This window comes from Hyla sarda, chromosome 6 (assembly GCF_029499605.1).
Source record: "Hyla sarda isolate aHylSar1 chromosome 6, aHylSar1.hap1, whole genome shotgun sequence".
Classification (NCBI taxonomy): domain Eukaryota; kingdom Metazoa; phylum Chordata; class Amphibia; order Anura; family Hylidae; genus Hyla; species Hyla sarda.
The window spans coordinates 269,872,004-269,890,230 of NC_079194.1; the positions used below are offsets into that span (position 1 = coordinate 269,872,004).

Sequence of the window (18,227 nt, forward strand, 5' to 3'; positions counted from 1 at the left end):
GGCTCGAGGTTACCCTGGATGGCTCTTGAAAAAAGCTCGGTCGAGAGTGGATCCTATGGATCGAAAATCCCTTTTTACAAGTAAGCAACCAACTGAATCACAAGATTGTCCTATTGTCCTACATTTGTCACCACGTACAGTCCAGAATTTAATGACATCAAACGCATTGTAATTAAACACTTACCTTTTCTATCAACAGATCCCACGGTAGGGGAGATTATAAAGTCAGGTGTGAGATTTGCAGCGAGGCGGGCACCTACTCTATCCAATCTCCTTGTTCCCAGTATGGTGGACACGGCTAGTGTTACCACCCAGTGGATTAGCACCAAGGGCTTCCACAAGTGCGGTAAATCGTGGTGTGTGTGGTATGTCCCTTTGCCGAAAAATGCCAGAAAATAGAAGGTACAGTGGATGGCAAATGTGATGTCATTCACAACTTTCTAAACTGTGATAGCACTTTTGTTTTATATAAAATCATGTGCACACAATGTCACTTAACATATGTGGGTTCCACCAAAAGGTCCCTTAAAAAACGCATGCAAGAGCACATTAGACATGCTGCTGGCCCTTTAAGCTCGAACATTTCTAACATATCTAAACATTTTCTAATATGTCATAATTCAGACACCACTTCCCTCAGGTTCTCAGGCATTGAGAAGGTGAAGCTAAATAAAAGGGGAGGTGACCATATTCGATCCCTCCACAATAGGGAAATCATGTGGATTTATCTTTTGAATTGCATTCAACCCCATGGTCTAAATAGCAAAACAGATTTAATATTACATTACTGATATGTCTTCGAATAATTTATCTGTGTTTGGTCCCATGTTTTTGTTTTAATCACGCGCACATGTGATGTGGACCTGTCCCTCCCCTTCCTGTGGGAATGGGGAAAATGCCCTGGAGTATATAAGGGTGCCTCATTTGAGGATCTACAGGCTATGAGTAAGGATCGATAGATCAGAAACGCGTCAAGTCATGCTTGGGACCCCCCTCTGTTTGTGCAATATTTCATATTTTTGATATGTTCACGGTTTGTTTGCCACCGTGAAGGCTTTTAAGGAAGAACCCTGAATAAAGACGGACGTTTTACTACTACTTGCTGGCTTTTTTAGTATTTTATTTTAGTTTTATCCACTGTGCCAGGGATGAAAATTATTCCAAAAGAAACTAACTCAACTGTCTATGCTCCCCCGTTGCTCCAATATTGGTGTCCCGTTCTCTGTTCGCCGCCTTCTGCTTTTCCTGCAGGTCAGTGAATCACGGTGTGCTCAGTGTCATCATTGTTTCAGCACCAGTTTTACAAATCAGTGTGCCTCCAGTGTTACACCAGTGTTTACAAATAAGTGTGCCTCCAGCTGTTGCAAAACTATAACTTCCAGCATGCCTTGACAGCTAGAGACTGTCCGGGAATGCTGGAAGTTGTAGTTTTGGACCACCATGAGAGACACTGTTTTGAAAACACTGCATTAGTCAGTATTTTCGAACCTGGGGACTTCCAGCTGTTGCAAAACTACAACTCCCAGCATTCCCCTGACAGTCTTTAGCTGTCCAGGCATGCTGGGAGTTATAGTTCTGCAACAGCTGGAGACACTCAGGTTTGGTAGGTAGGTCCTTAGTCCATTGTTTTCCAACCTGGGTGGCTCCAGCTGTTGAAAAACTCTAACTCTCAGCTTAAGACTGTCCGGGCATGCTGGGAGTTTTGCAACAGCTGGAGGCCCCCAGGTTGGGAAACACTAACTACGGCAGTGTTTTTGAAACATTGTCTCTCCATCTGTTGCAAAACTACAACTCCCAGCATGCTCGGACAGTCTTAAACTGGAAGTTAGAGTTTTGCAGCGGAAGGTGGCATTTTGGTGGGTAGTTGGGCCCTTAGTCCAGTGTTTCCCAACCTGAGTGCCTCCAGCTGTTGCAAAACTACAACTCCCAGCATGCCCAAACAGCCAAAGCCTGTTTGGAAAACACTGGACTAAGGGCCTACCTACCAAATGTAACGTGGCCACCCACCTACCAGCCAAACATATTACCTACCTAGCAAATGCTTTGCCTGCCTACCTAACAAACGTATACCGTATATACTCGAGTATAAGCCGAGTTTTTCAGCACGATTTTTCATGCTGAAAACACTCCCCTCGGCTTATACTCGAGTGAACTCTCCGCCCTCAGTGGTCTTCAACCTGCGGACCTCCAAAGGTTTCAAAACTACAACTCCCAGCAAGCCCGGGCAGCCATCGGCTGTCCGGGCTTGCTGGGAGTTGTAGTTTTGAAACCTATGGAGGTACGCAGGTTGAATACCACTGCGGCCTTCGACATCATCCAGCCCCTCTCACCCCCTTTAGTTCTGTACTCATCTCCGCTCGGCGCTGGTCCGGTGCTGCAGGACTGTCCGGTGGGGAGGTCGTCCGGTGGGATAGTGGTTCCGGGCTGCCATCTTCATTGGGGGGCCTCCTCTCTGCGCTTCGGGCCCGGAATAGTCACGTTGCCTTGACGACGACGCAGAGGTACGCTAATTACCAACGTCCCTCTGCGTCATCGTCAAGGCAACGCCTCTATTCCGGGCCCGAAGCGCAGAGAAGAGGCCCCCCGGTGAAGATGGCAGCCCGGAACCACTATCCCACCGGACGACCTCCCCACCGGACAATCCTGCAGCACCGGACCAGCGCCGAGCGGAGGTGAGTACAGAACTAAAGGGGGTGAGAGGGGGCTGGATGATGTCGAAGGCCGCAGTGGTCTTCAACCTGTGGACCTCCAGAGGTTTCAAAACTACAACTCCCAGCAAGCCCGGACAGCCGATGGCTGCCCGGGCTTGCTGGGAGTTGTAGTTTTGAAACATTTGGAGGTCCGCAGGTTGAAGACCACTGTATCAGACATTGACAAGCGGTGATGATGATGACATGTGGTGATGATGACAAGGGGATGATGAAGGGGGGGTGAGATTATGACAAGGGGATGATGAAGGGGGTTGTGTGGGATGATGACAGGGGGATGATGAAGGGGGGGGTGTGGGATGATGACAAGAGGATGATGACAAGAGGATGATGACAAGGGGATGATGACAAGGGGATGATGACAAGGGGATGATGAAGGGGGGTGGGGATGAAGACAAGGGGATGATGATAAGGGGATGATGAAGGGGGTGTGTGGGATGATGACAAGGAGATGATGAAGGGGGGTGGGGATGATGACAAGAGGATGATGACAAGGGGATGATGAAGGGGGGTGGGGATGATGACAAGGGGTTGATGAAAGGTGGGTGTGGGATGATGACAAGGCAATGATGACAAGGGGATGATGAAGGGGGTGTGTGGGATGATGACAAGGGGATGATGAAGGGGGGGTGTGGGATGATGAAGGGGGGATGATGACAGGCGGTGATGATGAAGGGGGGATGATGACAGGGTGATGATGATGAGGGTGTTAATGACAGGGGTCTGGATGATGACAGGGGGGATGATGTATTTCCCACCCTAGGCTTATATTCGAGTCAATAACTTTTCCTGGGATTTTGGGGTGAAATTAGGGGCCTCGGCTTATATTCGGGTCGGCTTATACTCGAGTATATACGGTAACCTACCTACCTAGCGGCAAACCTTTTACTTGCCTTCCTACCAACTGAACTTACTACCTGCCTAAATAACTTGCAAACTTACTACTTACTTGCCTACCTACTTAGAGAATGTTCTACTTACCTAATTTACTACTTGCAAACGTACTACCTGCTTACCTAGCAAACATATTACCTGGGTGGGGGGCCCAGGCATATTCTTTGCACAGGGGCCCTCTGTTGTCTGTGTCTGCCCCTGCCGGGCACCTAGGGTGGCCCGGGGCACTAGGGCTGCTACATGCTGGAACCAGTGCTGGCACGGTCCCTGCATGTGCATAACCAGACCATTCAACTGCGGGCCCCATCGCATCCCTGCGACTGAGCCAGCAGGTGAAGGGGGCGCCCACGGATTCGGGAAACCTGTCCCGAATCCCTGAGCAACCACAGCCAACACTGAGTGCGCCTTTAAGACGCACACAGTATTGAGCGTGCACTCGGCTGCGACGGCTGACGTGACAGGAAGGAGCCACCGGCTCCGTCCTGTCACTCCAGCCCGGGCTTCCTGTGCGGCAGCGGCTCTGCAGAGGCTGTCCGCACAGGAAGCCGAGAGAGAAGTGGAACTCTAGGAGCTGCGGGGAAACGAGGCAGAGGTGAGTGGTGTTTTTTGTTTTTCCATGGAGCTGTGTGAAGGGGCCATGTCAGGGGGCATTATAATGTGAAGGGGCCATGTCAGGGGGCATTATAATGTGAAGGGGCCATGTCAGGGGGCATTATAATGTGAAAGGGCCATGTCAGGGGGCATTATAATGTGAAGGGGGCCATGTCAGGGGGCCATGTCAGGGGGCATTATAATGTGAAGGGGCCATGTCAGGGGGCATTAATATGTGAAGGGGCCATGTCAGGGGGTATTAATATGTGAAGGGGCCATGTCAGGGGCATTATAATGTATGGGGGAAATGTAAGGGGACATTATAATGTATGGGGGAAGTGTAAGGGGGCATTATAATGTAAGGGGGCATTATAATGTATGGGGGAAATGTAAGGGGACATTATAATGTATTGGGGAAATGTAAGGGGGCATTATAATGTATGGGGGAAATGTAAGGGGGGCATTATAATGTATGGGGGAAATGTAAGCGGGCAATATTATATATGGGGGAAATATAAGGGGGCAATATTATGTGTGGGGACATGTCAGGCCATTATTATATATTGAGCAATGTAAGGGGGCATTGTTATATGTAGGAGCATTGTGAGGAGGTATTATTGTATATGGGGGCAATGTGAGGGGCATTATAATGTATGAGGACAATGTTGGAGCCTAATACTATACAGGGGCAGAGAAGGGACTACTATATGGGGTAGTGTAATACATATAGGAGGCTTGTATAGAGGTGAGGACTTTGCTGTAGTGAGAATCCTAAAATGTTTGTCTGGCAGATTCGGTGAAGACGAGTTGTGATCGGGAGAAATCTTCATGATGACCCAGGACAGATGGAGAAGAAAGAGAAAAGTGAACGACTCTGATCAGAGAAGACGTCCTTGTGAGTATATAACTATAATAACCTATATGGTCTGCAGCCTCTTTGTACAGCTCAAATCTATTTCTGTGTAGGGTTATTGATCTTTTGTATAGTGTTTTTTATTCAATAACAATATAGTAGTGTTAGTCAGTGGTAATGATAGTGGTCATGGTGTGGCGGAATTATATGTCCCTTGTAATGTGGTGTTACTAGTGATACTGGTCTGCGTATAGTGGCTTTTATTTCCTTACATTATGGTGGTATTATTTAGTCACTGCAGAATTAATATGGAGTTTCGATATTATTTTATGTTTCTAAGACCGATACTGAGATAAAATCCAGCGTGTGCCACAGTGAGGAGGGGCGGGGGTGGTGGGTGGGGGCCCAGACTACAATCTGTGTAAGGGGCCCCAAAATTTCTGATGGCAGCCCTGATGCTGGGAGTTGTAGTTTTGCAACAGCTGAGGGCACACGGGTTGGGAAACACTGAATTAGGTAACAGACCATAACTCAGTGTTTTCCCACTAGTGTGCCTCCATCTGTTGCAAAACTCCCAGCATGCACTGACAGCCGAAGGACATGTTGGGAGTTGTAGTTATGCAACAGCTGGAGGGCCACAGTTTGGAGATCACTGTATAGCGGTCTCCAAACTGTGGCCCTTCAGATGCTGCAAAACTACAACTCTCAGCATGCCCTGACTGTTCAGGCATTCTGGGAGTTGTAGCTCAGCAACATCTGGCTCTCCAGATGTTGCTGAACTATAACTCCCAGCATGCCTGTACTACCTGAGCATGCTGAGAGTTGTAGTTTTGCAGCATCTGTAGGGCTACAGTTTGGAGACCGCTATACAGTAATCTCCAAACTGTGGCCCTCCAGCTGTTGCAAAACTACAACTCCTAGCATGCCCAGGCAGCTGTTGGCAACTTAGAAGCTCACCTCTGCTACCTCATTTGTTTTCATATTTAATTTTCTTTTCATATTTTCATATTTCATTTTCTACATTTATTGCTTCTTATTTATAAGGGTATTCCAGTCCCAGAAAATAACTTTTGAAATCGAGACAGGGTCATATACAAAGAAAACAATAGGCACTTGGGCACGTATCCCACTTTGTGGTTCCTGGTACACATCAATCCCACAGGAACTTCCTTTTTAGCCAATCACTGGCTGCAGTTGTGACCCGCAGCCGCCAGTGATTGGCTAAGTGGGCAATTTCTGCGCGGGTCAACGCATCACAGGAAGCAGTAGTAAATGGTTTGGACCATGAGATGATGAAGTGGCAGCTGTGAAGGATGGGGGCAGGTGAGTATAATAGTATAATTCCCTTATTTTTTTTGTAATTTAAAGAGTACCTGTCGTGATCTTGTTAAATTTTATAATGCTCCCAGTTCACTGCCCCATCATGATAAAACCGCCCCCTGCCTTTATTTTTATAATTTTTTCGTTTTCTACCTTGATATTGCTCTATATTTTTTGCTCAGTCTCATCACAGGGTGTAGTTTCCAAAATGGTGTCATATGTGCAGAGTTTCTACTGTTCTGGCTCCATGGGGGCTTTGTAAACACAACATGGTCCACCTCCTTCCCTTCTTAGTTCTGTTACCTCAGCACTTTACATCCACATATGGGCTATTTCCACACTTACAATACTAATTTAGTTTTTTTTCTCCATTTATCCCTTGTAAAAAATGAAAGATAAGGGGTTATAGCATTTTAGTGTAAAAAATTATATTTTTCATTTTTACGACCCACTGTTCCAAACACTTATGAGGTGTAAATGCTTACTGTACCCCTTGTTAACCCCTTAACGACGCAGGACGTAAATGTACGTCCTGGTGATGTGGTACTTAACGCACCAGTACGTACATTTACGTCCTGAACATAACCGCGGGGGTCGGAGCGATGTCGGCATCATGCACGGCAGGTCCCGGCTGTGGATCGCAGCCAGGGACCCACTGGTAATGGCGGACACCCGCGATCCCGCGGATGTCCACCATTAACCCCTCAGATGCCGTGATCAATACAGATCACGGCATCTGCAGCATCCCGGTCACTTAACAGGATGATCGGATCGCCTTCCCGCAGACCAGAGCAGAAGATCACCGATAACCCTGATCAGTGATATGTCCTATACATAGCACTGAACAGGATTAGCAATCGAATGGTTGCTATAAATAGTCCCCTATGGGGACTATAAGAGTGTAAAAATAAAAGAAAAAAAGTAAAAAAAAAAAGTAAAAACATTTGAAAAACCCCCTCCCCCAATAAAAACGTAAATTGTCCCATTTTCCCTATTTTAACCCCAAAAAGTGTAAAAAAATTATTTTAAATACATATTTGGTATCGCCGCGTGCGTAAATAGCCGTACTATTAAAATAAAAAGTAAATGATCCCGTACGGTGAATGGCGTGAACGTAAAAAAAAAAAAAAGTCCAAAATAGCTGCTTTTATATAACATTTTATTCAAAAAAAATTAATAAATTATGTAATAAAAGTTTCGTATAAGCAAATATGGTATTAATAAAAAGTACAGATCACGGTGCAAAAAATGAGCCCTCATACCACCGCTTATACGGAAAAATGAAAAAGTTATAGGTCTTCAAAATAGGGGGATTTTAAACGTACTAATTTGGTTTAAAAGTAATAGAAAAGTGTATAATCATGGGTATCATTTTAATCGTATTGACCCAGAGAATAAAGAACACATGTCATTTTTACCATAAATTGTACGGCGTGAAAACAAAACCTTCCAAAATTTGCAAAATTGCGGTTTTCTTTTTAATTTCCCCACCCAAATAGTATTTTTTTGGTTGCGCCATACATTTTATGGTAAAGTGAGTGATGTCATTACAACGGTCATGCAAAAAACAAGCCCTCATACTAGTCTGTGGATGAAAATATAAAAGAGTTATGATTTTTTGAAGGGGAGGAGGAAAAAAACGAAAGAAAAAAAATTAAATTGTCCTTAAGGTCCAAATGGGCTGAGTCCTTAAGGACCAGGGGTTTTTCGGTTTTTGCACTTTCATTTTTTCCTCCTTACATTTAAAACATCATAACTCTTTTAATTTTGCACTTAAAAATCCATACGATTGCTTATTTTTTGTGCCACCAATTCTACTTTGTAATGAAATCAGTCATTTTACCCAAAAATCTACGGCAAAATGAAAAAAAAAATCATTGTGAGACAAAATTGAAAAAAAAAAAAAACACGCCATTTTGTAACTTTTGGGGGCTTCTGTTTCTACGCCGTACATTTTTCGGTAAAAATGACACCTTATCTTTCTTCTGTAGGTCCGTACAATTAAAATTATACCCTACTTATATAGGTTGGATTTTTTCATACTTCTGAAAAAAAAAATAATCATAACTACATGCAGGAAAATTTATACGTTTAAAATTGTCATCTTCTGACCCCTATAACTTTAATTTTTCCGCGTATGGGGTGGTATGAGGGCTAATTTTTTGCACCGTGATCTGAAGTTTTTAGCGGTACCTAAATAAATACCTAATACATTTTTGTATTGATTGGACTTATTGATCGCTTTTTATTCATTTTTTCATGATATAAAAAGTGACCAAAAATACACTATTTTGGACTTATTTTTATTTTTATTGTCACTGTTTTTTGTTTTTTTTAATGGGAAAAGGGGAGTGGATTCAAACTTTTATTAGGGGAGGGGTTAAATGATCTTTATTCACTTTTTTTTGCACTTTTTTTTGGCAATGTTATAGCTCCTATAGGGGGCTATAACACTGCACACACTGATCTTTTACATTGATCACTGGTTTCTCATAGGAAACCAGTGATCAATGATTCTGCTGCTAGACTGCTCATGCCTGGAGCTCAGGCACTGAGCAGTCATTCGGCGATCAGACAGCATGGAGGCAGGTAGGGATCCTCCGGCTGTCTTGTAAGCTGTTCGGGATGCTGCGATTTCGCCGCGGCAATACTGAACAGCTCCCTGAGCTAGCCGGCATTGTTTTACTTTCACTTTAAACGTGGCGTTCAACTATGAACGCAGCATCTACAGGGTTAATAGTGCGGGGCACCGCGATCTGTGCTGCACGCTATTAGCCACGGGTCCCGGCCGTTGTTAGAGGCCGGGCCCGACCCGCTAGAAAGGGAAAGGACTCAGGACGTACTGGTACGTCCTTGGTCCTTAAGAGGTTAAATTCCTTGAGTGAGGTAGTTTCCAAAATGGTGTCACATGTGGGGGTTTCCGCTGTCCGGGAACCATGGGGACTTTGTAAATGCGACAAGGTCACATATGGACTAGGTCCACATATGGAATATTTCTATAAACTGCAGAATTAGGTCAATAAATGTTGAGTTGTATATTTGTGTTAAAGAAACGACATCTGCAGCAAATACAACTTATCCCCTATCCACAGGACACATCCCTATACCCATACTAGTCCTGCTGTGCCCATGCGTCATCACCTATGTCATGGACACACTTCCTTGATTGACAGCTGTGAAAGCAGGGCTCACAGCTGGAGGAAAAATCCTCCCACTATCAGCTTGCGTCCCACTACCGTCAGTGAGGACAAGCTGGGAGTTGTAGTTTTGCTAATGCTAGGGGAGATGTGAGCAGACAGCATACTGAGGGAGGGGGCGGAGACCTGCACAGTGAGGCCACGCCCCCTCCCTTTGAGAGGAATTCAGACTAGTGAGCTAAATTAAAAGTGTAATAAAAGAAATAAAGGTGCTAGACACATAAAAATTAGATGTACATGGTCAGGATTAGGTACTAAGTGATATATAAAAAAAAATGTTGTTGGATCTGACGGGTACACTTTAAGATTTTAGATATGTTTATATGCTATTTCTATCTTGCCATTTCTATCTATATTGTGGTTATTTCTAGAACGATATATATCCTTCAATCAGTAGTGTCTACATTGATTGGGTATATACAGACATATATGCTCCTCTTTTTCTTTAAATATGTGCTTTTTTTTCAGGTGCTTTGGACTTGGTAAGAGCCAATGACTACATTATTATTATTTTCACCATACTTACCTAAGCAGTTGTATCTTAAAGGAAATCTGTCAGTAGTATCACCTGCACTAAACCTGTCACACAGGCTTATAGTGCGGGTGATGCTGATTAAAATGGTACTTACATGTCCAGATTCGTCGTTCTATTTATGCTAATGAGGGCCTTTGGGCATGGGCGGAGCTCCGATCCGAGCTTGGGGCACGCTGATATCATCTTCGCCAGGCGGCCGCTTCGCTCATCAATATTCATAACCCCCTCCCTGCTCCTTCGTCCTTGTTAGTGTACAGCGCATACGCCGCTTACTGTGTACTCCCGGAAGCAGCATTCCCCTGGGCTTCACTGCCGCAGCCATCTTTAATAAGTAAGAAGCCAGGGAAAATGCCGCCTTCGGGAGTACACAGTAAGCGGCGCATGCGCCGTATACTAACACTGGCGAAGGAGCAGGGAGGGGGATTATGAATATTGATGAGCTGGGTGGAGCAGCCGCCCGGCAAAGATGGTCAGCATGCCCCAAGCTCAGATCGGAGCTCCGCCCATGCCCCTCATTAGCATAAATAGAAAAACGTGATTTGCGTCGGAATGGCTTGGCAAATCTGGACAATGTGAGTACCGTTTTAATCAGCATCACCCGCACTACAAGCCTATGTGACAGATTTAGTGCGGGTGATACTACTGACAGATTTCCTTTAATTGGTATTTGTTCCGCTTATTTTTGTAACTTGCGCTGTATGTGCAAGATTCTGGAGATTTGTGCACACGTGCTATGAGCTGATGACTTGACGATTGATGTTTACATCCTTGTTCTTGCATTTCTTCCTGCGCACCCGGTGCTGATGACCGGAGTTCCTACACATGCGCAGTGAGTCCGTTATTCACTGATTGATTTCTAAGTTCTTGCGAACCTGATGAGGATACTCTTCTGGACGGGTCTCTACCAACTGGGTAAAGGGCTGATCATTAATGAGGATTGACAACTGAATGGATGTATTTGAACCTTGATTACAAGTTTGAATGGAGGGTTAATGCTCATTGGGTGATGTTAGAGTGAATGTTATTGGTCTTACAATTGTCTGTCAAGTTTGACAGCCAGTGATTAGTGTATGGTTTAACTCTAGTCCTATGTGGAAGGTGTGATTAATGAGGTCACACACAGAGGTTATAAAATCCTCTGAGTGGCTTGTTTTGGTGTCAATGCTCCATAACCTCTGAGGATGTGACTTAAATGATTAAACATGTTTTTGGGGGGGAATGGGGTCTCTGTGAAGTGTTTTTAACAACAGCACAATCTACTACTTATCCCTGGATACACACTCCAGGCTACCTGTGATACATAGTGTACACTTATATATCACCCAGAAATGTAAGTACACAATAGTGTAGTAGAGTTGGGTTTTTAACCCCTTCTTTCTTTTCATTTTGGCTTGCACTTATTTACAGTACAAATAAAAGTTACACTTTATAGATCTTTAGTGAGGTCTGTTCTCTGTCTGTTCTTGTAATTCAATAGTTACCTCATGACACATGGTCATCTGATCATAGCATTGTCACCTATACAGGTCATATTTTTATCAAGAAAGACTTCTCGTGCCAGTCTCTAGGTGGGTCACATTATCATACTATGCCTGCATACCTGTGATACCTGTCACGTCCTCAGGTAGGTTGCACCATTGCATTACAAGTTGTTCCTGTCACGCCTTTAGGGCCACTAGAACTTATAAGACATGCCTGTCTAGTCTTAGAAGGTAAGAATTTACCTAGGTCAGGTACTTGCAACTGCAATTGGGGACAAAGCGAGTTGATATTTCACGGTTCAATTATGATTAAGCACAATCATATTAGTCAGCACGGATATGCTTTAAAGGTTCTGTGGTATTGCTTGGGGTTGCAATGCTCACCTATTGTTTCTGATATTTCTTTAGGGCATTAGACATACTTTACACAGATGCAGTCTGCACACTTGTCATTCCTCTTATGTGGCAGGATGTGACTTTGTTATATGTATTTTCACAAATCTATCAATGGATTTTCATCAATAATCTACATCACTTCTGTAGCCACCGACTTATCAGTTCTACCACAACAGGTTTAAGTGTTCAGCCGGTTTGATATAATTACCCACACATTTCTTCTACATTTCATATTTAGGTTTCCATGTCTGTAGGTAAGCACAATGTCAGAACTGTTATGTTTCTCCTGTATTCGGGGTACTCTTGTTTCAGGTAGTGGCAATGTTCTTACTATGACATTCCTTTTGAGTTCAGGTTTGTTACATATACAGGGTTTAACAATATCTTTAGTATTATATTCTTAATGTTTAGGCCTGTCACTTTTTCAGGCAGTTGTTGTGCAATTGCAAGTCCAATAGTTGTATTACTACTGTCATGTCATTATCTATTAGGCCGGTCATGGTTCAGGCAATCAGTTTTATTACTGTTACATTCTATTTTCTGTCACAGGGTATCACATATCATTAACCCAATTTTCAATTGCTTTGCCACTTAAATATAAGGTTATCTATGATTCAAGATACCAAGAGATAACTAGAGATGAACAAAGTTACAGTACTTCGATTCTGTACGAACCTCGCAGCTCGGCAGTTGCTGACATTAGCCTGCATAAATTAGTTCATCTTTCAGGTGCTCCAATGGGCTACGAGCCGCGAGGTTCGTGCAGAATCGAAGTACTGTAACTTTGCTCATCTCTAGTTATCTCTTGGTATCTTGAATCATCCTGGCAGGCGTACATCAATTTTCTTTTGTTAAAGGCACATGTATGCTTCCACATGCATTATCAGTAAGTGTCAATTTAGAATAAGTATTTGTCACCTGGAAGGCCAGGTGCCTGGTAGGGAATTTCTGGCAAGTCATTGGGGGCATTCACATCACCCGTTGGGCTGCTGTCATCATTACTGGGTCAGCAGGCAGCATATTGCAGCTTAGTACATTTTTCGCATATTGTATTTATTTAAGGATGAATCTGTTGTCGTATCAGGTCATGTTTGAAAATAAGGATGGGCCCATTGACCTACAAACTTCAATATTCTGGTTTATTATTCAATTGTGGCATTTTGAAACCACACAGGGGAACGTCAGCAGTTTCAGAGTTGGTCATGCAATCTTATGAGGTTTTCATGTTTCAGATTTAATGATGTGTTTATTTATCCTGTTAATTTTTCCCACTTATAGCATAGTTGCCCTACAGCGGCTATTGGCACAACTCATGCCACATTGCTTCAGAGATAAGGATAAGTCTTGCTCACTTCATAACGTTGGTTGCCACGACCACAAATTTTAAGACCGTTAAGCCTGTATATGTGGGAGAGGCAGTGTCCCTATTAAATGCTGGACAGGTTCTCCCTCACAAGTGTTGGTGGTGCCTTCTGCCCACCCCTTTTCAAGTAATTCTCACACTTACTCTTCCATAGAGTACCATTTTAGGTCTAGTTACCCTATAGCGGCTATTACCCTCATCTCTAAAGCAATGTGGCTTCAGTTGTGGCAAGTCTTGCCACAACCACAAATGTACTATACAACAGTTCAGAGCGATATGTGTATTAAATCATTATGGTTCTAGCAGCATTATGTGTGTTATGTTATTACAGAAATTTGGGAATTTTTCACCAAAAAAGGATGCAAGTAACGCCGAAAATTTACCACCAAAATAAAGTAGAATATGTCACGAAAAAACTATCTCAGCATCAGAATATTCAGTAAAAGCGTTTTTGCGTTAATTCGTAAAGCGACTGTGATCAGAATTGCGAAAAAGGGCTCAGTCCTTAAGGTGAAAAAGGGCTGCGTCCTTAAGGGGTTAAAACTCTCTAAGGGTAGGTTCACACCACGTTTTTGCAATACAGTTTTCTTATCAGGTTTTTGATAAAAAAAAAACGGATTCCTCAAAACCTGACTAAACTGTATCAAAACGTGTGTAAAAAGTTTTATCTGTATACGGTTGAAAACCGTATATGGTTTGAAAAATGATGGCCGGTTGCATCAGTTTTTTAAGAAAAAAACGTATACGTTTTGAACTTTTCACTCCATTATGAATAAAGTTTCACTTGTTTGATTGAAATTCCAAGAAAAAAAAAATGTACACAATCAAAATCCGTATGGTAAAAACTGGATGGAACCGTATGCACAAACAGGTCTATACAGTTCCCATTGACTCCCATGTTAAAAAAAACTGTATACGGGTCAATACGGGTTTTCACCTTTTCACACTACCAGTTTTCTGTCCAGAAAAAAAAAGTAAAAAACCGTGTGGTGTAAAAAATGGAGACAACTGTATACAATATGGTGCATACGGTTTTGAATGGAAAGGCCGCGGTTTTTTGTACTGTTGCATACGTTTTTTTTTTTGTTTTTTTTTAAAACCGTATCCAAAAACTGTATAAAAAATCGTGGTGTGAACCCACCCTAATAGTAAATTTATGTTCATTTAACCTCACTTTGACTGATCTTGTTGGTTCGATATATATTTTGCCACAGGGACACTTCTTTATGTAAACCACCTGCTTTGTATCACAAGTGTACCAACCTTTGACTGGAAATGAGGTACCTTTCATAGGGTGTACTATCTTGTCACCTTTCAATATACCTGAACAATATTGACATGAACGACAGGGAAATGTACCTAATTTTCTTGTTTTCAAAAATGTCTGTCTTTTTTTTCTTTATGATGTCCACTCTAATTAAAGGGGTATTCCAGGCAAAAACATCTTATCTCCTATCCAAACATGTTTTTGCCTGGAATACCCCTTTAAGTAATCAGCAATGGATTTCCCTTTCCTGCATATGAATTGTGGACGTTGTTTTCCATATTTTTCATCTGCCATTAGAATATTCCAATACTACTGGGCCCTAATATGTAGTTTTTTTTAATACCTCCAAAAATTGGAGGTTTTACAAATAAGGTAGTTTCCAAACCCCCCTCATTGTTTTTTTCTTACCAATACATTGAGATAATGAATTTCTTTTACATTGCTTTTAGATGTAAATTCTATCAGTGGATGACACTGGTTTAGATAACATACAAATTCATCAAGCTGGGACTGTGTGCCCGCCCCCAGGACAAACACGTCGTCCACGTAGCAGACCCACAGTCCCAGCTTGTGGCTCAAGTGATGTCCTGGTAAGAATTAAATTTTGTATTTGTTCATAAAGATGTTAGCTAGATTAGGGGCCACAGGGGATCCCATCAAAGTCCCCTGCTTCTGGAGGAAAAAATCATCCCCAAATCTGAAGTAATTTTTGCACAACACAATTTCCAGTAAATTCATGATAAACGCAATCATTGCATTACTTAAAGATGCATCTTTTCTTTTCTCAATTCTCTTCTGTAATAGCCCCCATTCCTTCTTTGGTGGGTATATTTGTATATAAGCTATTAATGTCTAAAGTGCATAATAACATATTGGCCCTCATTTATTAAGAAAATCGGGTTGTAAGTCTATGTTGCTTTCTTACCCGACTGCTTTTTTCCCCTGATATTTATTATTGTGTCGCATCCTGTTTGTCGCACGTGGGTTTTGTTGGTTTTGGTTTCCAACTCCTCTGAGCTGTCGGGAAAAAATCCACAACAATTCAACAAATTCGGGTTGGAAACCTTTATAAATACGTGGGAAAGCTCAGAAATGTCGGGTAACGCCCCTTTTTCGGGTTTGGGAGAATCCACATCAGGTCCGTCGGGAAAAAATGTCGCATACTGGCGCACGATGTCTGCGACATGGCGCAGACAAAGATGCGACAAAAAACCCCGACAAAAGAGGTCGGGTTTAGAATAGTAAATGAGGGCCATTGTCTGTCACCTTCAAGTCAGCAATACTATCTAGAAATTCATTGGTATCCTTCAGGTAATTAGGTTTTTTTTTTTTACAATTTTTTTTTTAATAAACTATCTATAAATACTGCCAAAGAATGCAACAAGGAGTCCACCCCGAACACTATTGAGTGTTCGGGAGGACGTTCAAGACTCTTGTGCACCTTTGGCAGTAAATATAGCACCAGGACACGAGGACAGGCATTGGTAAGAACTTTTATATCACATCTGTATCAATTATTCCAAGTGAACACACTTCACTGAGTAGGTTGGTACAAGTGTGATATAAAGATGGTGGTTTACATGGTGAAGTGTCCCTGTGGCAAAATATACATCAGAAAGACAACAAGATCAGTCAAAGTGAGATTAAACGAACATAAATGTACTATTAGGAAGTTTAAAAAAAAGAAAATACAGTAGAAGGGAAAATAGAGGAGAAAGAAGATGGGTATAGAGAAACTAGCTGGGCAAGACATTTTTGTGAAAATTACCATCAGGTCAGTGATTTTAGATGGATGATTCTTGAAGAGATCCAAGGGATTAATACTGAACAGATTAAGAGGCGACTCCTGCAGCGGAGGTCTTTTGGATCCAGTAACTGAATGCTCTGTATCCACATGGAATTAATGAACAGTGTTAGGCTACGTTTCCACTTGGTTTTTTTCTTGGCAGTTTTTGGAAAACTGCCACTGCAGTTTTTGAGCCAAAGCCAGAAGTGTATTCAAAAGGAATAGGACATATGTAGGAAGGACTTACACTTTTCTTCCCTTATGGATCCACTTCTGACTTTGGCTCAAAAACTGCAGTAGCAGTTTTCCAAAAACTGCCAAGAAAAAAACCAAGTGGAAACGTAGCCTAATTGTAATGTTTTCTTGTAGGATTACTTTGTCGATGATTACCACTTTTAAATCCCACATTGTACTATGTTGTTTGTAATACTTTTGTATTATTTTAATTACAGAGGTAAAGTCTTGCGAGATGTTACATGTATTTAATGTGGTGATTGGATTGCACTGATAGACTTGACAAAGGGGGCAGAGGCCCTTGAAATGCCGTTGTTGCTCACAGTGAGTTCTCTGACTCTGCTGTAAATGCGGAGCGAAGCTGTCTTTGAAAAGGAAAGGCTCCTGGAGTGAAGATAAAGTTGTTTGTACAGCTGCTCCATAAAGCACTGTGATCTGCGCACTTGGGCGAATATGTAAAATATTATATCTGTTACATTGTGAATTGATAATATTCTACATAAAGAGCAAGTTAAAGCATGAATTACTCGAATCTACAGTTGTTTTTACATGGGCTGGCCATGTTTTCAGGTTAGCACAATAGCATTACTGGTACATTTCTCATATGCTCAGGCAAGTCATGTCTTCAGGCGGTCACAATATCATTACTGTTACATCATGTATTAAGGTCTGTTATGTCTGCAGGCTAACGCAATATCATTACTAGTGCATTACTCTGGCACTCAGGCCTGTCACGTCTTCAGGCTGTCACAATGTCAGTACAACTACATATCTCATGCGTCCATACCGGTTATATCAAAAGACTGTTGTCATCTCATCACTATTACGTTTCTCACGTACGTAGGTATGTCTAAGCATGCCGCCACCTGGGACCTCTTGCACCAGCAGAGGAAGAATGGTACATTTGCCCATAGCAACCAATCCGATCGCTTCTTTAAGAGGCCTGTGAAAAATAAAAGAAGCGATCTGATTGGTTGCTATGGGAAACTAGTCCACTTTTACTCTGCACACATTTTGATAAATCTCCCCTACAGCTTTTGTATAATGTTGACTTAAAGGAGATATACCATCCATAAAACACTTATCCTCTATCAGCAGGATAGTGGATAAGTTTTTGATGGGGGGGGGGGGAGTACCAACTGCTCCTCCTGAACCGAGTGTATACCCGGATACAGATAGGAGAAATAATTCTCCTTTAACCCCTTAAGGACGCAGTGTTTTTCCGTTTTTGCATTTTCATTTTTTCCTCATCACCTTCTAAAAATCATAACGCTTTCAATGTTGCACATAAAATTCCATATGATGGCTTATTTTTTGCACCACCAATTCTACTTTGCAGTGGCAGTCATTTTACCAAAAAATCCACGGCAAAACGGGAAAAAAAAGTTGTGCGACAAAATTGAAGGAAAAAAAAGTCATTTTGTAACTTTTGGGGGCTTCCGTTTCTACGCAGTGCATTTTTTCAGTAAAAATAACACCTAACATAGTAACATAGTTAATAAGGTTGAAAAAAGACCAGAGTCCATCAAGTTCAACCTATAACGCTAATAAGACCCTAATGAGTTGAGTTGATCCAGAGGAAGGCAAAAAACCCTCATACTA

The 18,227-nt window shown here is 42.4% G+C and overlaps 1 long non-coding RNA gene across 1 annotated transcript; it reads left to right on the plus strand.

The window, feature by feature from the left end:
- The first annotated feature begins 234 nt into the window (after nt 1-234).
- On the plus strand, nt 235-17,136 carry LOC130277047 (uncharacterized). The gene is made up of 3 exons (XR_008845355.1): nt 235-402; nt 11,625-11,666; nt 16,844-17,136. It is a non-coding gene; the product is annotated as an uncharacterized LOC130277047 (long non-coding RNA).
- Nucleotides 17,137-18,227: the final 1,091 nt, after the last annotated feature.